This window comes from Heterodontus francisci, chromosome 34 (assembly GCF_036365525.1).
Source record: "Heterodontus francisci isolate sHetFra1 chromosome 34, sHetFra1.hap1, whole genome shotgun sequence".
Lineage (NCBI taxonomy): Eukaryota > Metazoa > Chordata > Chondrichthyes > Heterodontiformes > Heterodontidae > Heterodontus > Heterodontus francisci.
This window is the reverse complement of record NC_090404.1, coordinates 44,117,926-44,139,649: the sequence shown is the minus strand read 5'-3', so window position 1 is coordinate 44,139,649 and position 21,724 is coordinate 44,117,926. Positions and strand designations below refer to the sequence as shown.

General features: G+C 53.8%; 1 protein-coding gene across 6 annotated transcripts in view; it reads right to left on the bottom strand.

The window, feature by feature from the left end:
- LOC137349430 (zinc finger protein 154-like) overlaps positions 1-21,724 on the bottom strand; it is a 32,128-nt gene that overhangs the window by 5,074 nt on the left and 5,330 nt on the right. The gene's annotated exons all lie outside the window — the stretch shown is intronic.

The window sequence follows — 21,724 nt, the reverse complement described above, 5'->3', positions numbered from 1 at the left end:
CAAAAGCAAAGGGAATAGAAACAAAATACTGCAGATGCTGGAAATCTGAAATAAAAACAGAAAATATTGGAAACACTCAGCAGGTCTGACAGCATCTGTGGAGAAAGAAACAGAGTTAATGTTTCAGCTCTAATATAAAATAAAAACAAGAAATGCTGGAACCACTCAGCAGGTCTGGCAGCATCTGTGGAAAGAGAAGCAGAGTTAACGTTTCGGGTCAGTGACCCTTCATCGGAACTGACAAATATTAGAAAAGTCACAGGTTATAAGCAAGTGAGATGGGGGTGGGGCAAGAGGTAACAAAGGAGGTCTAGATTGGACCAGGCCGCATAGCTGACCAAAAGGTCACGGAGCAAAGGCAAACAATATGTTAATGGTGTGTTGAAAGACAAAGCATTAGTACAAATTAGGTGTTAATACACTGAATATTGAACAGCAGCAATGTTTCAGCTCGATGACCTGTCTACCCTTTGCCAGTTCTGATGAAATGTAAAAATTTTGAGCAAGTGAAAGTTGAGAGGGAGAGGAATAACAAAAGGGAAGGTCTGTGATAGGGCAGAGGGCGGGAGTGATTAAATGACAAAGATGTCAAGGAGCAAAAGGCAAAGGGAGTGCTAACAGTTCTAGTAACAAACAAAGCATTTGTCCAGAGAGAGTGTGAATGGCAGAATAATGAACAGCTCTGTCCGAAAGCAAACGCGTGAAAAGCAAGTTTCAGATTAGCACATGGTTAAATAAAAGACAATGAAAATTGGGTTCATGTCCTGAAATGGTTGAACATAATGTTGAGTCCAGAAAGCTGTAAAGTGCCTAAAGCAAAGGGAACCTTCCCAACTGAACCCAACTGAAACACTGTTTCCTAAGGTGCTCACCCGAGCCAGAAGCTATCAAGCATGCTCCCGGTATCATCCGGAATACTCTGCATCACCAGAACAATGTTCGGGCAGACATTGACTACTTGTGAAAGCAAAAGAATGCCAGGTATCCCACTAAATCAATGTCCAACATAGTGAAGAGAAAGTAAGTCAACAAATTAGTCTTCTCATCAAAAGCTTCTTCACAAAAATGTACATTTGTTGTTTTGATTAATAGTAAGATACATTTTTAATGTCTTTATCTTTCCGAAATGGTCTCACTGGCCCCCTATGTAAAATGAAAATTGTAATGTGGCGCAACCAGGCCCCCCCCCACCAAAAACACAGCAAGGTTGGACAACCCTGATGTAAACACTCCCAGGACAGGTACAGCACTGGGGTTGGCTGCTGCCTAACTGGAGTGTTGACTGCTGATTGCAGCAACGAGCCTCAGCTGACAGTGCTGCTGGCAGTTGGACGTTGCTGAGGTGCAGAGAGGAGCAGAGAGCAGCCACACTGAGCAAAGGAAAGCTTCAACAACAATCACCATTACAATGGAGAAAGAGACTTTTTGTTGGAAACAAGACTTTGTCTGGAGGTGGGTGCTGAATACCAGTAATTTGCTTTGGATTGTTGGGGGAGGAACAAGTAGCCGGAACAACAATTCAGCAGGGCTGTCAATTCAGCAGGGATCTGTGCTGCTGCAACAAGCACACAGGGAAGCTCCCTCCCCACCCCAATTGCCCGGCTTGGGTCAGCTGAAGCTGCCCGGCTAAAGAGACGGAAGGGGATAGATAGTACCTGGGCAGCTTCAGCTGACCCAGATGAAGACGCCTCCCCCAACCAGAGGGCTGGAAGACCAAGAGTGCTGGCAAAGACTGTTTTAAGTGTGCTGTGTGCACCACCTTCTGAGAGCAAGTCATCCCTCACAGCCTGTCTTTCCCCCTCCTCTATTCCCTCAGCCTCTCCCCTAACCTGTTGTTGGTTTGTTTTTATATATATTCAGTATCTCTTGTGAATCTTTCAAGTTATTCGATTTGGGGTGGGTTTAGCTCTTAGACCTATGGCAAGCCCTTCATCATCGGTGGCGGGGCCCTCTACTATCTATGCAGCTGCAGCCTCTGTGGCTGCCCACGTGACCCCGTCACCCTTTAAATTGATAACATCCAGCAATGGGGCGAAGAGCTATCCCCACCCCAACACGTCCATTGAGGCCTGCGTAAATACAACAGCCGAGGTTGTCAGCACCTCGGCCACTGTTGCGGCCTCAAAGATGTAAGGGAAGGCTGTGCTCTTTCTGAAGACCAAGCGGGCGGTGTCCCTGGCCCTGAGTAAAGGGATCACTGTGGGGGGGACCTTCCTGCCGGTGGACCCTCTGGGGGCCACTGCACAGCGGGTAATGTTATTAAATATCCCACCCTTCATTCCCTGTGAGCTCCTCCTGCCCAACCTGCACCATCTGGGGGAGGTAAAGTCAGGGATCACCCCAATCCCGCTCGGTCTCTGGGAGCACAGCCTCCGATATGTCTACGCCTTCCGCCGCCAGCTATTTATGCAGCTGGCGTGGGAGGTGGTCTTGGAGGGCCATTTCGATGTAGAGTTCCAGGGGACGGCCTACCACGTCTTCTGGACTTCGGACGGGGCGCGGTGCCATGTCTGCAAGGGGGTGGGGCACGTTTGTAAGAACTGCCCCAACCTCCCGGCCACCAACTCCACCTCGGCGGCCCAGGGTGGTGCCACTGCACCTCCTCCCACTCCTCCCACACATCCTACAGACACCGCTCAGTTGGTTCCGGAGGCTGTGGTTTTCACAGCCTCCAGCAGGGAGGGGAGTGCCTGTCCAAGTGGAAGGAAGGCGCGGGCAAAATATAAACACTGAGAGGCGCGTCCCCTGGACACCATGACACAACCCGAGCCTGAGCTCAGCCCAAGGGCTACTCCCAGGGAACCCACCTGCCCCAGAGCTGGGCTCATGCCCAGAGTAACTAAAAAAAAGAGGGTGCGGAGGCAGTGGCCTCTGATGACATGGAGGTCACTGAGCCTCCGCGCCCTGGTGGGAAGAAGAGGAGAAGGCACCCCTCCACAGAGGTAACACAGGGCCCTGAGGTCAAGGGCCCCCTCCCAGTCTGCCACTGGATCGGGTGCCCTGAGTGCAGGGGAGGGTGAGGCCCCAAAGGGTCGGCCCTCCCAGCCAAAATCCACCACCAACCAGGAGACACCCGACCGGGTTATAATTGAAAATTGTGCCCCATCTGCTGGGTCTGTTGGCACTGGCGGAGCAGGAGATGGCCTCCTCTCTCGGCTCCGGCTGGATTTCCGGAGTCGGGAACTTCCATCTGCCCTGGACCGCTCATTGGCCTGGGGACGGAGGTGGAGGGGGGTCCTGGGCCACTGGCGTCCATAGGCTCCAGTTCTATCCCAAAGAGGACTCCTCCACCATCGATCCTGGAGGTGGGATTGTGACGGAGGCGGGACCAGCTGGCATGGCCGAGATGTCCACCCCCAGTGTGGTGGGTGTGTCGGCCGCTGGCGGTGACGACCTGGAGGAGGACGGGAATTCGGTGTGGGACACGGAGGACGACCTTGATTCCATCGCCAGTGAGGTGGTGGAGTCCCTCGTGCCTCCCACCAAGTCTCCTCTCATCCCCACGGTGAAACTCTGGGATTTCCTCACGGCAGGCAGGGGATGCCGCAATAAGGTTCAGCGGCCCTCGGCCGTTGGTCGAGTATGGCGCTGATCATCCAGTCCGTCCTTGCCGCCGTCAAGAAAGCGGGCAAGGGTGCGGGCGTGAAACTGGTTGACAGGCGCTGAGTTAATATGTTCCTCAATGGATTACTGGGGGAGTGGAGGGCGAGGTGCACTTTCGCTCCCTCCTCACAGTGAGGTGTTGGTGATGGTTTTTAAGTACCTTTGACATGAAGATAACCATAACCAGCCTGAACATCAACGGCAGCAGGGTGTCTCACCGTAGATTTCACAATCTCTCAGTCCTCAGGGAAGGGAGATATGCGGTGAGCTTTCTGCAGGAAACCCACACCGTTCCGGGTGACGAAGCCACTTGGCTCCTGGAGTGGCAGGGTGGGGTCTACTTGAGTCACCTTCCCCCCTATTTCTAGTGGGGTGGCCATCTAGCTGGCCCTGACCTTTCAGCCGGAGATCGCCGTTCGCCTGGGTAGCATGCCGCTCCACTTTGTGAACGTGTATGCGCCCAGGCCCGGCACATTGCAAGTGCGCTTCTTTGAAGAAGTGTCCGCTCTCTTGAGCTCCATCGATAGCGACAAGTGCATCATCCTCGGCAGGGATTTTAACTGCACCCTTGAGGTGGGGGATTGCTCCGGTCCCCAGCACAGCCAAGCGTCGGTGGAGAAATTGAGGGGACTGATCAGCTCCCTCAACTTGGTGGACATCTGGCGGAATCTCCATCCCAACTCCACCGCCTTTACGTGGAGGTCTGGAGGAGGAGGGTCCCGAATCGACTGCCTCTACTTTTCGCAGATGTATGACTCCCGCGTCTTGGCGGCCTCCATACGGCTGGTGTCGTGCTCAGACCACCACCTGGTGTGGGCGGAGTTCACTCTGCTCCGCACGCGGGCAGGGTCCGCGTACTGGCACATTAACAACCGGCTGCTGGAGGAAAAGCAATTCCGTTGATTCTGGAGCGACTGGAGAAGGAAGCAGGGTGGATTCCCCTCCTTCAGGCTATGGTGGGATGTGGGTAAGACTCATATCTGTGTCTTCTGTCAGGAGAACGCGAAGGGGTCTACCAAGAGGCAGGAAGATGAGATCGGGTGCCTAGAGAGGGAGGTGCTCGACTTGGAGTCGCACCTCGGTCATGCCATCGCGGACCCGGCCCTGTGACAGGCATACAAAGAGAAGAAGGGCGCGCTGAGGGACCTGCAGCTCATCGGGTCTCAAGGCGCGTACATGAGGTCACGGATCCAGAACCTCGAAGATTTGGACCGTGCCTCATCCTTCTTCTACTCACAGGAAAAATGGTGGGGGGTCCGTAAGCAGCTCATCGAGCTGCTGGCCAACGACGGATCCTCCATCACGGATCTGAAGGGAATGGCCTCCTGGTCCGTACTTATTACAGTGCGTTGTTCTCTCCGGATCCGTCCAGCGAGGACGCGCGCAGAGTTTTGTGGGAGGACCTGCCGCAGGTCTGCCCGGAGGGCGCCGACGGAATGGAGGCTCCGCTCACGATGGCGGAGCTGACCGGCGCCCTCCACCAGCTCTCGAGGGGCAAATCCCCGGGGCTGGACAGGCTGACCGTGGAGTTCCTCAGGGCGTTCTGGAACGTCCTGGGTGACGATTACGCGTGGAAAGCCTGGCGACCGGGGAGATGCCCCTCTCGTGGAACAGGGCGGTCATTGTCCTGCTGAAGAAGAGGGGCAATCTCCGCCTGCATAAAAACTGGCATCCAGTCTCCCTCCTCAGCACGGATTATAAGATCTTTGCCCGGGCTATGTCTATCCGCCTGGGCTCCGTGCTGGCCCACATGATCCACCCCGACCAGTCCTACACGGTCCCGGCCGGTCCATCCAGGACAACATCCACCTGGTCCGGGACCTGATCCATCTTTCCCAGAGGACTGGTCAGTCGGTTGCCTTTCTCTCCCTCGATCAGGAGAAGGCGTTCGACAGGGTGGATCACGAATACCTTTTCGGGACTGTGCGTGCTTTCGGACACGGGCCGCATTTTGTGGCCCGGGTCCGACTTTTATACGTCACTGCAGAGTGTCTGGTCAAAGTTAACGGGTCCTTGACGGCGCCCCTTCGCTTTGGGAGAGGAGTGCATCAGGGATGCCCCATGTCTGGCCAATTGTATACCATCTGCGTGGAGCCCTTCCTGTGCCTACTTCGCAGGAGGTTGGCAGGATTGGCTCTGCGCGAGCCGGCCATGCGGGTTGTCCTCTCGGCTTATGCTGATGACGTGCACCTCGCGGTCACAGATCCCATTGGCTTGTGGAGGTGTGCGACTGCCAGCAAACCTTTTCTGCCGCGTCCTCCGGAAAGATCAATTGGGAGAAATGTTCCAGTCTCCTGGTGGGTCAGTGGCGGGTGAACTCCCTGCCGGAGGAGTTGACACCTTTTGCGTGCAGCACCACGCACCTCCTCTATCTGGGAGTCCACCTTAGCCCCGCTGAGGAAGCCTGGCCGGCAAACTGGCAGGAGTTGGAGGCGAAAGTCACCACTCGGCTGGGGAGCTGGACAGGACTGCTCAGAGTGCTTTCCTACAGGGACCGAGCGCTGGTCATAAACCAACTGGTGGCCTCGATGCTGTGGTACCGGTTGGTCACTTTGGCCCCACCCCCTGCGTTTGTCGATTTCTTCTGGGGCAAGAGGAGACACTGAGTCTCTGCCGCGGTCCTGAGTCTCCCGATAGAGGAGAGCGGCCAGTCGCTGGTGTGCGCCCGCACCCAGGTTGCGACTCTCTGCCTTCAGACCCTGCAGAGATACCTGTACGTCGAGCGTCCTCCCAGATGGTGTGCGCTGGCGATGTATATTTTCCGCCAGTGTCACTGCCTTCAAGACGACACGCAGCTCCCGGCGGAGTCCATTAGCCGCACCTCTCTGAGGGAATTGCCTGTCTTTTGTCGGGATCTATTCAGAGTCTGGAACATGGTCGCCTCCAGTCAGGGCCCTCCCCCGCGGGCAGAGGAGAACGCCTCGGCTGTCCGGCCGGCTCCAGAGACGGACCGACGGGTGGAGGAGTAGCCGAAGCCCCCGGGACACCCCTCACTGCGGGTGACGACAGCTGACCACCACTCGGCTAGGGATCTGTTCATCGCACCCGGGCCCCGAAACCCTCCTCGGGTTCCGCTCCCACACAACACGAGCTGCCTCTCCACCAATTGCCATTCCAATCGGCGCGGAGGGGTTTCCTGTACGGGCTGCTCCTGCACACTCTCCACTTCCTCGCCCTCGTCAACCAGCCGGACACGCCCTGGTGGTCCGCGTTGCCATCTGGCAGCGAGGGGAAACCCCGGTGGAGGTCTCTCTATGCGGGAGTCTTCCCCCTTTACATCGGGTACCTGGGGTGGAGGGTGTTGCACAGGGCAGTCCCGTGCAATAGACTTTTAAGTTGGTTCATGGACTTCCAGGCCGCCTGTAATTTCTGCGGCCTGGACGAGTCCGTGTTCCATGTATATATGGAGTGTGCGAGGTTGCAGCCTCTGAGTATTTGAAGGGGCTGCTCCTCAGGTTTTGGCTGCGGAGGGGCATGGGCCAGGAGGAGGGTCTCCTTGTCGGTCTGCTCTTGGGCCTGGCCAAGGCGGGAATTCACAGGTCCAGGCTGCAGGCCTTCGGGGGGAGGGGGGGTCTGTCCTCCCTGATTGCCTGCCCCTCTTCCGCGGTTACTTTTGTGCCCGGGTGTCCCTGGAGAAGTAGCATGTGGTGTCCGCCGGTACGCTTGAGGCCTTATGCGACCGGTGGGCACCACAGGGACTGGAGTGCATCATCAATGCCGAGAATGGCATTTTAGTTTGAGTTTTTTGTTTATCTGTTTTTAATAGTTATTTTTTAAAAATATAAATATGTATATAAAGGGGGCCAGAGGAATAAAGGCCCCCTCAACATGAAATATATAAAAGGTGCCTGGGGTATAAAAACCACGTTAAAAAAAAAACGGGTTAGAATCAAAGTAAAGCTCCCTCGACACTGTCCCATCAAACACTCCCAGCCCATAATGAGCTCAGGGAGGTTGGTTAGAAGGCAATGCAGTGATGTCATAAAGAAACATTTGTCAAACTAGCTGCTCCTCTCCTTGTCGCTTCAGATGTGGAGAGCTGGGACATCCTGTCTCAAAACACATCCCACTCTGTTCATACTGAGAATCCCAGGGTGGAGAGTTGGAACATCCCGTCTCGAAACACATCCCACCCTGTTCATACTGAGAATCCCAGGGTGGAGAGCTGGGACATCCCGTCTCGAATCACATCCCACCCTGTTCATACTGAGAATCCCAGGGTGGAGAGCTGGGACATCCTGTCTCAAAACACATCCCACCCTGTTCATACTGAGAATCCCAGGGTGGAGAGCTGGGACATCCTGTCTCAAAACACATCCCACCCTGTTCATACTGAGAATACCAGGGTGGAGAGCTGGGACATCCTGTCTCAAAACACATCCCACTCTGTTCATACTGAGAATCCCAGAGTGGAGAGCTGGGACATCCTGTCTCAAAACACATCCCACTCTGTTCATACTGAGAATCCCAGAGTGGAGAGCTGGGACATCCTGTCTCAAAACACATCCCACTCTGTTCATACTGGGAATCCCAGGGTGGAGAGCTGGGACATCTTGTCTCAAAACACATCCCACTCTGTTCATACTGAGAATCCCAGGGTGGAGAGCTGGGACATCCTGTCTCAAAACACATCCCACCCTGTTCATACTGAGAATCCCAGGGTGGAGAGCTGGGACATCCCGTCTCAAAACACATCCCACTCTGTTCATACTGAGAATCCCAGGGTGGAGAGCTGGAACATCCTGTCTGAAAACACATCCCACTCTGTTCATACTGAGAATCCCAGGGTGGAGAGCTGGGACATCCTGTCTCAAAACACATCCCACACTGTTCATACTGAGGACAAAAAAGCGGAGGAGAGAACAGGAGGTAAATCAAGGAGTAGGGACTGAGGTACACCAGGCTTCAGTTTGAGAGCCTGTAGACTTCAGAAGGGGATGACTGAGTTCAGTAGTTTAAGGATATAGGGGAAGAACAAGGAGCAAATGGGGAGACTGTTGTGGATACCAGCAGTGAGCATGGAGGAGGAGGGAGATTGCGTAGAGCCGTGCATTAAGCGTCTCAGAGGGACAAGAGAGGAAAGGGCCGAGGAGTTATTGACAAGGGACTTTCTGACCCGTGGGGAGTCCTGGGTAATTAGTCCGCTATTCAAAGCACCAACTGTTGAATGGATGATTATTTTTGTGTCATTCTGTGGAGATTGGGACCAGAGAGACAAAGAACAAAATTATTAAATAAATTACAAAGAAACCCGAGTGCCCGGGCCAGCAACTATGGTGCGAAGTACAACGGGAATTCTGTTCATTACCCATATTTGGATTCAGGAAGACAAACAGGCTGGCAGACTGGACAGATAAATGGGAAATGAAATTCAACATAGTGAAATGTGAACTGGTTCATTTTGGGAGGAGGAATAAGGAGGCCAGTTATTAGTTAGAATGTAAGAAATTAAATGGAGCAGAGGAGCAAAGAGATCTGGGAACAGAGTCACATAAATCACTAAAAGGAGCAACACAAGTCGATAAGAGAGCAAAGAAAGAGCTGATGTTCTTTTCTGGAGGAATACAATGAAACAGCAGGGAGGGAATGTTACATTTATAGAGAACCTCACTTAGAAGGACTGTGAGCAGTTCTGGTCTCCAGATTAAAAAAGGATATTGAAGACTGAAGAAAGTGCAGAACAGATTTACAAAGATGTCACCAGAGAGGATGTTACTATCCAGCAAGATTGAGCAGGCTGGGGATCCTTTCTCTGGAAAAGAGAAGACTAGGAGGAGATCTGATAGAGATCTTTAAAATTATCAGTCAGTCAGAACAAGGGGGCAGCAATATAATACAGACATTAACAGGTCAAATAGAGAACTTAGGAGGAATTTCTCTACTCAGAGAGTGGTGAGAATGTGGAACTCTGCCACGTGGAGTGGTTGAAGCAGAGAGCAATGATGGGTTTAAGGGGAGGCTCAATATGTTTATGAGGGAGCAGGGAATAGAGGGCTAAGGGGGAAGGGTGAAATGAAGTAATTAGGTTCAGGGGACCAGCACAGACTAGTGGGGCCGAAGGGACAGTTTCTGGGCTGGAATTCTGCGTATATACAACAGGCGTGGAGTCAGACGACAGGACCCAGGGGTGGATTAATACTCGGGTTTACAGGGTTTAGGGGTAGATTAATACTCGGGTTTACAGGGCCCAGGGGTGGAATAATGCTCGGGTTTACAGGGCCCAGGAGTGGATTAATACACAGGTTACCAGGGCCCAGGGGTGGATTAATGCTCGGGTTTACAGGACCCAGGGGTGGATTAATGCTCGGGTTTAGAAGACCCAGGGGTGGGTTAATGCTCGGGTTTACAGGACCCAGGGGTGGATTAATGCTCGGGTTTACAGGGCCCAGGGGTCGATTAATACTCGGGTTTACAGGGCCCAGTGGTGGATTAACGCTCGGGTTTACAGGGCCCAGGGGTGGATTAACGCTCGGGTTTACAGGGCCCAGGGGTGGATTAATGCTCGGGTTTACAGGGCCCAGGGGTGGATTAATGCTCGGGTTTACAGGGCGCAGTGGTGGATTAACGCTCGGGTTTACAGGGCCCAGGGGTGGATTAATGCTCAGGTTTACAGGGCCCAGGGGTGGATTAATGCTCAGGTTTACAGGGCCCAGTGGTGGATTAACGCTCGGGTTTACAGGGCCCAGGGGTGGATTAACGCTCAGGTTTACAGGGCCAAGGGTGGATTAACGCTCGGGTTTACAGGGCCCAGGGGTGGATTAATACTCGTGTTTACATGGCCCAGGGGTGGATTAATGCTCGGGTTTACAGGGACCAGGGGTGGAATAATGCTCGGGTTTACAGGGACCAGGATGGATTAATGTTCGGGTTTACATGACCCAGGGGTGGATTAATGCTCGGGTGTACAGGACCCAGGGGTGGATTAATGCTCGGGTTTACAGGGACCAGGAGTGGATTAATGCTCGGGTTTACAGGGACCAGGATGGATTAATGTTCGGGCTTACAGGACCCAGGGGTGGATTAATGCTCGGGTGTACAGGGACCAGGAGTGGATTAATGCTCGGGTGTACAGGACCCAGGGGTGAATTAATGCTCGGGTTTACAGGGACCAGGAGTGGATTAATGCTCGGGTTTACAGGGACCAGGATGGATTAATGCTCGGGTTTACAGGACCCAGCGGTGGATTAATGCTCTGGTTTACAGGGCCCAGGAGTGGATTAATGCTCGGGTTTACAGGACCCAGGGGTGGATTAATGCTCGGGTTTACAGGGCCCAGGATGGATTAATGCTCGGGTTTACAGGGCCAGGGGTGGATTAATGCTCGGGTTTACAGGACCCAGGGGTGAATTAATGCTCGGGTTTACAGGACCCAGGGGTGAATTAATGCTCGGGTTTACAGGACCCAGGGGTGGATTAATGCTCGGGTGTACAGGACCCAGGGGTGAATTAATGCTCGGGTTTACAGGACCCAGGGGTGAATTAATGCTCGGGTTTACAGGACCCAGGGGTGGATTAATGCTCGGGTGTACAGGACCCAGGGGTGAATTAATGCTCGGGTTTACAGGACCCAGGGGTGAATTAATGCTCGGGTTTACAGGACCCAGGGGTGAATTAATGCTCGGGTTTACAGGACCCAGGGGTGAATTAATGCTCGGGTTTACAGGACCCAGGGGTGGATTAATGCTCGGGTGTACAGGACCCAGGGGTGAATTAATGCTCGGGTTTACAGGACCCAGGGGTGAATTAATGCTCGGGTTTACAGGACCCAGGGGTGAATTAATGCTCGGGTTTACAGGACCCAGGGGTGGATTAATGCTCGGGTGTGCAGGAACCAGTGGTGGATTAATGCTCAGGTTTACAGGGCCCAGGGGTGGATTAATGCTCGGGTTTACTGGGTCCAGGGGTGGATTAATGCTCGGGTTTACAGGGCCCAGGAGTGGATTAATGTTCAGGTTTACAGGGCCCAGGGGTGGATTAATGCACGGGTTTACAGGACCCAGGGGTGGATTAATGCTCTGGTTTACAGACCCAGGGGTGGATTAATGCTCGGGTTTACAGGGCCCAGGGGTGGATTAATGCTCAGGTTTACAGGACCCAGGGGTGGATTAATGCTCGGGTTTACAGGGCCCAGGGGTCGATTAATACTCGGGTTTACAGGACCCAGGGGTGGATTAATGCTCGGGTTTACAAGGCCCAGGATAGATTAACGCTCGGGTTTACAGGACCCAGGGGTGGATTAATGCTCGGTTTTACAAGGCCCAGGATAGATTAACGCTCGGGTTTACAGGGCATAGGGGTGCATTAACGCTCGGGTTTACAGGGCCCAGGATAGATTAACATTCGGGTTTACAGGGACCAGGGGTGGATTAATGCTCGGTTTTACAAGGCCCAGGATAGATTAACGCTCGGGTTTACAGGGCATAGGGGTGCATTAACGCTCGGGTATACAGGGCACAGGGGTGGATTAATGCTCGGGTTTACAGGGCCCAGGAGTGGATTAATGCTCGGGTTTACAGGGCCCAGGATGGATTAATGCTCGGGTTTACAAGGCCCAGGGGTGGATTAATGCTCGGATTTACAGGGCCCAGGATGGATTAATGCTCGGGTTTACAAGGCCCAGGGGTGGATTAATGCTCGACTTTACATGACCCAGGGGTGTATTAATGTTCAGGTTTACAGGGCCAGGGTTGGATTAATGCTCTGGTTTAAAGGGCCCAGGGGTGGATTAATGCTTGGGTTTACAGGGCCCAGGGGTGGATTAATACTCGGGTTTACAGGGCCCAGGAGTGGATTAATGCTCGGGTTTACAGGGCCAGGGGTGGATTAATACTCGGGTTTACAGGGCCCAGGGGTGGATTAATGCTCGGGTTTACAGGGCCCAGGGGTGGATTAATGCTCGGGTTTACAGAGCCCAGGGGTGGATTAATGCTCGGGTTTACAGGGCACAGGGGTTGATTAATGCTCGAGTTTACAGGGCCCAGGGGTGGATTAATGCTCGGGTTTACAGGGCCCAGGGGTGGATTAATACTCGGGTTTACAGGACCCAGGGGTGGATTAATGCTCGGGTTTACAGGGCACAGGGGTGGATTAATGCTCGGGTTCACAGGGCCCAGTGTTGGATGAATGCTCGGGTGCACAAGGCCCAGGATGGATTAATGCTCGGGTTTGCAGGGCCCAGGAGTGGATTAATGCTCGGGTTTACAGGGCCCAGGATGGATTAATGCTCGGGTTTACAGGGCCGAGGATGGATTAATGCTCGGGTTTACAAGGCCCAGGGGTGGATTAATGCTCGGGTTTACAGGGCGCCGGGGGTGGATTAATGCTCAGGTTTACAGGGCCCAGGGGTGGATTAATGCTCGGGTTTACAGGACCCAGGGGTGGATAAAGGCTCTGGTTTACAGAGCCCAGGGGTGGATTAATGCTCAGGTTTACAGGACCCAGGGGTGGATTAATGCTCTGGTTTGCATGACCCAGGGATGGATTAATGCTCAGGTTCACAGGGCCCAGGGGTCGATTAATACTCGGGTTTACAGGACCCAGGGGTGGATTAATACTCAGGTTTACAGGGCCCAGGGGTGGATTAATACTCGGGTTTACAGGGCCCAGGGGTGGATTAATGCTCGGGTTTACAGGGCCCAGGGGTGGATTAATACTCGGGTTTACAGGGCCCAGGGGTGGATTAATGCTCGGGTTTACAGGACCCAGCGGTGGATTAATGCTCAGGTTTACAGGGCCCAGGGGTGGATTAAAGCTCGGGTTTACAGGGCCCAGGGGTGGATTAATGCTCAGGTTTACAGGGCCCAGGGGTGGATTAATGCTCAGGTGTGCAGGAACCAGTGGTGGATTAATGCTCGGGTGTACAGGGACCAGGGGTGGATTAATGCTCAGGTGTACAGGACCCAGGGGTGGATTAATGCTCGGGTTTACAGGGACCAGGGGTGGATTAATGCTCAGGTGTACAGGACCCAGGGGTGGATTAATGCTCGGGTTTACAGGGACCAGGGGTGGATTAATGCTCGGGTTTACAGGACCCAGGGGTGGATTAATGCTCAGGTGTGCAGGAACCAGTGGTGGATTAATGCTCAGGTTTACAGGGCCCAGGGGTGGATTAATGCTCGGGTTTACAGGGACCAGGGGTGGATTAATGCTCGGGTTTACAGGGACCAGGGGTGGATTAATGCTCGGGTTTACAGGGACCAGGGGTGGATTAATGCTCGGGTTTACAGGACCCAGGGGTGGATTAATGCTCAGGTGTACAGGACCCAGGGGTGGATTAATGCTCGGCTTTACAGGGCCCAGGGGTGGATTAATGCTCGGGTTTACAGGACCCAGGGGTGGATTAATGCTCAGGTGTGCAGGAACCAGTGGTGGATTAATGCTCAGGTTTACAGGGCCCAGGGGTGGACTAATACTCGGGTTTACAGGGTTTAGGGGTGGATTAATGCTCGGGTTTACTGGGTCCAGGGGTGGATTAATGCTCGGGCTTACAGGGCCCAGGAGTGGATTAATGTTCAGGTTTACAGGGCCCAGGGGTGGATTAATGCTCTGGTTTACAGACCCAGGCGTGGAATAATGCACAGGTTTACAGGGCCCAGGGGTGGATTAATGCTCAGGTTTACAAGGCTCAGGGGTGGATTAATTCTCTGGTTTACAGACCCAGGGGTGGATTAATGCTCAGATTTACAGGACCCAGGGGTGGATTAATGCTCAGGTTTACAGGGCCCAGGGGTGGATTAATGCTCGGGTTTACAGGGCCCAGGGGTCGATTAATACTCGGGTTTACAGGACCCAGGGGTGGATTAATGCTCGGGTTTACAAGGCCCAGGATAGATTAACGCTCGGGTTTACAGGACCCAGGGGTGCATTAACGCTCGGGTTTACAGGGCCCAGGATAGATTAACATTCGGGTTTACAGGGACCAGGGGTGGATTAATGCTCGGTTTTACAAGGCCCAGGATAGATTAACGCTCGGGTTTACAGGGCATAGGGGTGCATTAACGCTCGGGTATACAGGGCACAGGGGTGGATTAATGCTCGGGTTTACAGGGCCCAGGAGTGGATTAATGCTCGGGTTTACAGGGCCCAGGATGGATTAATGCTCGGGTTTACAAGGCCCAGGGGTGGATTAATGCTCGGATTTACAGGGCCCAGGATGGATTAATGCTCGGGTTTACAAGGCCCAGGGGTGGATTAATGCTCGACTTTACATGACCCAGGGGTGTATTAATGTTCAGGTTTACAGGGCCAGGGTTGGATTAATGCTCTGGTTTAAAGGGCCCAGGGGTGGATTAATGCTTGGGTTTACAGGGCCCAGGGGTGGATTAATACTCGGGTTTACAGGGCCCAGGAGTGGATTAATGCTCGGGTTTACAGGGCCAGGGGTGGATTAATACTCGGGTTTACAGGGCCCAGGGGTGGATTAATGCTCGGGTTTACAGGGCCCAGGGGTGGATTAATGCTCGGGTTTACAGAGCCCAGGGGTGGATTAATGCTCGGGTTTACAGGGCACAGGGGTTGATTAATGCTCGAGTTTACAGGGCCCAGGGGTGGATTAATGCTCGGGTTTACAGGGCCCAGGGGTGGATTAATACTCGGGTTTACAGGACCCAGGGGTGGATTAATGCTCGGGTTTACAGGGCACAGGGGTGGATTAATGCTCGGGTTCACAGGGCCCAGTGTTGGATGAATGCTCGGGTGCACAAGGCCCAGGATGGATTAATGCTCGGGTTTGCAGGGCCCAGGAGTGGATTAATGCTCGGGTTTACAGGGCCCAGGATGGATTAATGCTCGGGTTTACAGGGCCAGGGGTGGATTAATGCTCGGGTTTACAGGGCCGAGGATGGATTAATGCTCGGGTTTACAAGGCCCAGGGGTGGATTAATGCTCGGGTTTACAGGGCGCCGGGGGTGGATTAATGCTCAGGTTTACAGGGCCCAGGGGTGGATTAATGCTCGGGTTTACAGGACCCAGGGGTGGATAAAGGCTCTGGTTTACAGAGCCCAGGGGTGGATTAATGCTCAGGTTTACAGGACCCAGGGGTGGATTAATGCTCTGGTTTGCATGACCCAGGGATGGATTAATGCTCAGGTTCACAGGGCCCAGGGGTCGATTAATACTCGGGTTTACAGGACCCAGGGGTGGATTAATACTCAGGTTTACAGGGCCCAGGGGTGGATTAATACTCGGGTTTACAGGGCCCAGGGGTGGATTAATGCTCGGGTTTACAGGGCCCAGGGGTGGATTAATACTCGGGTTTACAGGGCCCAGGGGTGGATTAATGCTCGGGTTTACAGGACCCAGCGGTGGATTAATGCTCAGGTTTACAGGGCCCAGGGGTGGATTAAAGCTCGGGTTTACAGGGCCCAGGGGTGGATTAATGCTCAGGTTTACAGGGCCCAGGGGTGGATTAATGCTCAGGTGTGCAGGAACCAGTGGTGGATTAATGCTCGGGTGTACAGGGACCAGGGGTGGATTAATGCTCAGGTGTACAGGACCCAGGGGTGGATTAATGCTCGGGTTTACAGGGACCAGGGGTGGATTAATGCTCAGGTGTACAGGACCCAGGGGTGGATTAATGCTCGGGTTTACAGGGACCAGGGGTGGATTAATGCTCGGGTTTACAGGACCCAGGGGTGGATTAATGCTCAGGTGTGCAGGAACCAGTGGTGGATTAATGCTCAGGTTTACAGGGCCCAGGGGTGGATTAATGCTCGGGTTTACAGGGACCAGGGGTGGATTAATGCTCGGGTTTACAGGGACCAGGGGTGGATTAATGCTCGGGTTTACAGGGACCAGGGGTGGATTAATGCTCGGGTTTACAGGACCCAGGGGTGGATTAATGCTCAGGTGTACAGGACCCAGGGGTGGATTAATGCTCGGCTTTACAGGGCCCAGGGGTGGATTAATGCTCGGGTTTACAGGACCCAGGGGTGGATTAATGCTCAGGTGTGCAGGAACCAGTGGTGGATTAATGCTCAGGTTTACAGGGCCCAGGGGTGGACTAATACTCGGGTTTACAGGGTTTAGGGGTGGATTAATGCTCGGGTTTACTGGGTCCAGGGGTGGATTAATGCTCGGGCTTACAGGGCCCAGGAGTGGATTAATGTTCAGGTTTACAGGGCCCAGGGGTGGATTAATGCTCTGGTTTACAGACCCAGGCGTGGAATAATGCACAGGTTTACAGGGCCCAGGGGTGGATTAATGCTCAGGTTTACAAGGCTCAGGGGTGGATTAATTCTCTGGTTTACAGACCCAGGGGTGGATTAATGCTCAGATTTACAGGACCCAGGGGTGGATTAATGGTCCGGTTTACAGGGCCCAGGGGTCGATTAATACTCGGGTTTACAGGACCCAGGGGTGGATTAATGCTCGGGTTTACAGGACCCAGGGGTGGATTAATGCTCAGGTTTACAGGACCCAGGGGTGGATTAATGCTCGGGCTTACAGGACCCAGGGGTGGATTAATGCTCAGGTTTACAGGACCCAGGGGTGGATTAATGCTCAGGTTTACAGGACCCAGTGGTGGATTAATGCTCAGGTTTACAGGGCCCAGGGGTGGATTAATGTTGGGGTTTACAAGGCCCAGGATAGATTAATTCTTGGGTTTACAGGACCCAGGGGTGGATTAATACTCGGTTTTACAAGGCCCAGGATAGATTAACGCTCGGGTTTACAGGGCACAGGGGTGGATTAATGCTCGGGTTTACAGGGCCCAGGATGGATTAATGCTCGGGTTTACAGGGCCCAGGATGGATTAACGCTCGGGTTTACAGGGCCCAGGGGTGGATTAGTGCTCGGATTTACAGGGCCCAGGATGGATTAATGCTCGGGTTTACAGGGCCCAGGATGGATTAATGCTCGGGTTTACAGGGCCAGGGGTGGATTAATGCTCGGGTTTACATGACCCAGGGGTGTACTAATGTTCAGGTTTACAGGGCCCAGGGGTGGATTAATTCTCGGGTTTACAGGGCCCAGGGGTGGATTAATACTCGGGTTTACAGGGCCCATGGGTGGATTAATGCTCGGGTTTACAGGGCCCAGGGGTGGATTAATGCTCGAGTTTACAGGGCCCAGGGGTGGATTAATGCTAGGGTTTACAGGGCACAGGGGTGGATTAATGCTCGGGTGTACAAGGCCCAGGATGGATTAATGCTCGGGTTTACAGGACCCAGGGGTGGATTAACGCTCGCGTTTACAGGGCCCAGGAGTGGATTAATGCTAGGGTTTACAGGGCCCAGGGGTGGATTAATGCTCGGGTTTACAGGGCACGGGGTGGAGTAATGCTCGGGTGTACAAGGCCCAGGATGGATTAATGCTCGGGTTTACAGGGCCCAGGAGCGGATTAATGCTCGGGTTTACAGGGCAAGGGGTGGATTAATGCTCGGGTTTACAGGGCCCAGGATGGATTAATGCTCGGGTTTACAGGGCCAGGGGTGGATTAATGCTCGGGTTTACAGGGCCCAGGATGGATTAATGCTCGGGTTTGCAGGGCCCAGGAGTGGATTAATGCTCGGGTTTACAGGGCCCAGGATGGATTAATGCTCGGGTTTACAGGGCCCAGGGGTGGATTAATGCTCGGGTTTACAGGGCCCAGGGGTGGATTAATGCTCAGGTTTACAGGGCCCGGGGTGGATTAATGCTCGGGTTTACAGGACCCAGGGGTGGATAAATGCTCTGGTTTACAGAGCCCAGGGGTGGATTAATGCTCAGGTTTACAGGGCCCGGGGTGGATTAATGCTCGGGTTTACAGGACCCAGGGGTGGATAAATGCTCTGGTTTACAGGGCCCAGTGGTGGATTAATGCTCGGGTTTACAGGGCCCAGGGGTGGATTAATGCTCGGGTTTACAGGACCCAGGGGTGGATTAATGCTCGGGTTTACAGGGCCCAGGGGTGGATTAATGCTCCGGTTTACAGGACCCAGGGGTGGATTAATGCTCAGGTTTACAGGACCCAGGGGTGGATTAATGCTCAGGTTTACAGGACCCAGGGGTGGATTAATGCTCCGGTTTACAGGACCCAGGGGTGGATTAATGCTCAGGTTTACAGGACCCAGGGGTGGATTAATGCTCCGGTTTACAGCACCCAGGGGTGGATTAATGCTCCAGTTTACAGGACCCAGGGGTGGATTAATGCTCAGGTTTACAGGACCCAGGGGTGGATTAATGCTCGGGTTTACAAAGCCCAGGATGGATTAATGCTCGGGTTTACAGGGCCCAGGGGTGGATTAATGTTCGGGTTTACAGGACCCAGGGGTGGATTAATGCTCAGATTTACAGGGCCCAGGGGTGGATTAATGCTCGGGTTTACAGGGCCCGGGGTGGATTAATGCTCGGGTTTACAGGACCCAGGGGTGGATTAATGCTCGGGTTTATAGGGCCCAGGGGTGGATTAATGCTCGGGTTTACAGGGCCCAGGGGTGGATTAATGTTCGGGTTTACAGGACCCAGGGGTGGATTAATGCTCGGGTTTACAGGGCCCGGGGTGGATTAATGCTCGGGTTTACAGGGCCCAGGGGTGGATTAATGCTCGGGTTTATAGGGCCCAGGGGTGGATTAATGCTCGGGTTTACAGGGCCCAGGGGTGGATTAATGTTCGGGTTTACAGGACCCAGGGGTGGATTAATGCTCGGGTTTATAGGGCCCAGGGGTGGATTAATGTTCGGGTTTACAGGACCCAGGGGTGGATTAATGCTCGGGTTTATAGGGCCCAGGGATGGATTAATGCTCAGGTTTACAGGGCCCAGGAGTGGATTGATGCTCAGGTTTACAGGGCCCAGGAGTGGATTAATGCTCAGGTTTACAGGGCCCAGGAGTGGATTAATGCTCGGGTGTACAGGGCCCAGGGGTGGATTAATGCTCGGGTTTACAGGGCCCAGGGGTGGATTAATGCTCGGGTTTACAGGGCCCAGGATGGATTAATGCTCGGGTTTACAGGGCCCAGGGGTGGATTAATGCTCGGGTTTACAGGGCCCAGGATGGATTAATGCTCGGGTTTACAGGACCCAGGGGTGGATTAATGCTCGGGTTTACAGGACCCAGGGGTGGATTAATGCTCGGGTTTACAGGGCCCAGGGGTGGATTAATGCCCATGTTTACAGGGCCCAGGGGTGGATTAATGCTCGGGTTTACAGGGCCCAGGAGTGGATTAATGCTCGGGTGTACAGGGCCCAGGGGTGGATTAATGCCCATGTTTACAGGGCCCAGTGGTGGATTAATGCTCAGGTTTACAGGGCCCAGGGGTGGATTAATGCTCGGGTTTACAGGGCCCAGGGGTGGATTAATGCTCGGGTTTACAGGGCCCAGGGGTGGATTAATGCCCATGTTTACAGGGCCCAGGGGTGGATTAATACTCGGGTTTACAGGGCCCAGGGGTGGATTAATGCTCGGGTTTACAGGGCCCAGGATGGATTAATGCTCGGATTTACAGGGCCCAGGGGTGGATTAATACTCGGGTTTACAGGGCCCAGGGGTGGCTTAATGCCCATGTTTACAGGGCCCAGTGGTGGATTAATGCTCGGGTTTACAGGGCCCAGGGGTGGATTAATACTCGGGTTTACAGGGCACAGGGGTGGATTAATACTCGGGTTTACAGGGCCCAGAGGTGGATTAATACTCGGGTTTACAGGGCCCAGGGGTGGATTAATGCCCATGTTTACAGAGCCCAGGGGTGGATTAATGCCCATGTTTACAGGGCCCAGGGGTGGATTAATGCTCAGGTTTACAGGGCCCAGGGGTGGATTAATGCTCGGATTTACAGGGCCCAGGGGTGGATTAATGCCCATGTTTACACGGCCCAGGGGTGGATTAATGCTCAGGTTTACAGGGCCCAGGGGTGGATTAATGCTCGGATTTACAGGGCCCAGGAGTGGATTAATGCTCGGATTTACAGGGCCCAGGAGTGGATTAATGCCCATGTTTACAGGGCCCAGGGGTGGATTAATGTTCGGGTTTACAGGGCCCGGGGTGGATTAATGCTCGGGTTTCCAGGGCCCAGGGGTGGATTAATACTTGGGTTTACAGGGCCCAGGGGTGGATTAATGCTCGGGTTTACAGGGCCCAGGATGGATTAATGCTCAGGTTTACAGGGCCCAGGGGTGGATTAATACTCGGGTTTACAGGGCTCAGGGGTGGATTAATGCCCATGTTTACAGGGCCCAGGGGTGGATTAATGCTCAGGTTTACAGGGCCCAGGGGTGGATTAATGCTCAGGTTTACAGGGCCCAGGGGTGGATTAATGCCCATGTTTACAGGGCCCAGGGGTGGATTAATGCTCGGGTTTACAGGGCCCAGGGGTGGATTAATGCTCGGATTTACAGGGCCCAGGGGTGGATTAATGCCCATGTTTACAGGGCCCAGGGGTGGATTAATGCTTGGGTTTACAAGGCCCAGGAGTGTTTTAATGTCGGGTTTACAGGGCCCAGGGGTGGATTAATACTCGGGTTTACAGGGCCCAGGGGTGGATTAATGTTCGGGTTTACAGGGCCCAGGGGTGGATTAATGTTCGGGTTTACAGGGCCCAGGGGTGGATTAATGCTCGGGTTTACAGGGCCCAGGGGTGGATTAACGCTCGCGTTTACAGGGCCCAGGGGTGAATTAATGCTGGGGTTTACAAGACCCAGGGATGGATTATTGCTCAGGTTTACAGGGCCCAGGAGTGGATTAATGCTGGGGTTTACAAGACCCAGGGGTGGATTAATGCTCGGGTTTACAGGGCCCAGGGGTGGATTAATGCTGGGGTTTACAAGACCCAGGGGTGGATTAATGCTCGGGTTTACAGGGCCCAGGGGTGCATTAATGCTCGGGTTTACAGGGCCCAGGGGTGAATTAATGCTGGGGTTTACAAGACCCAGGGGTGGATTCATGCTCGGGTTTACAGGGCCCAGGGGTGGATTAATGCTGGGGTTTACAAGACCCAGGGGTGGATTAATACTCGGGTTTACAGGGCCCAGGGGTGGATTAATGCTCGGATTTACAGGGCCCAGGGGTGGATTAATGCTCGGGTTTACAGGGCTCAGGGGTGGATTCATGCTCGGATTTACAGGGCCCAGGGGTGGATTAATGCTCGGGTTTACAGGGCTCAGGGGTGGATTAATGCTTGGATTTACAGGGCCCAGGGGTGGAT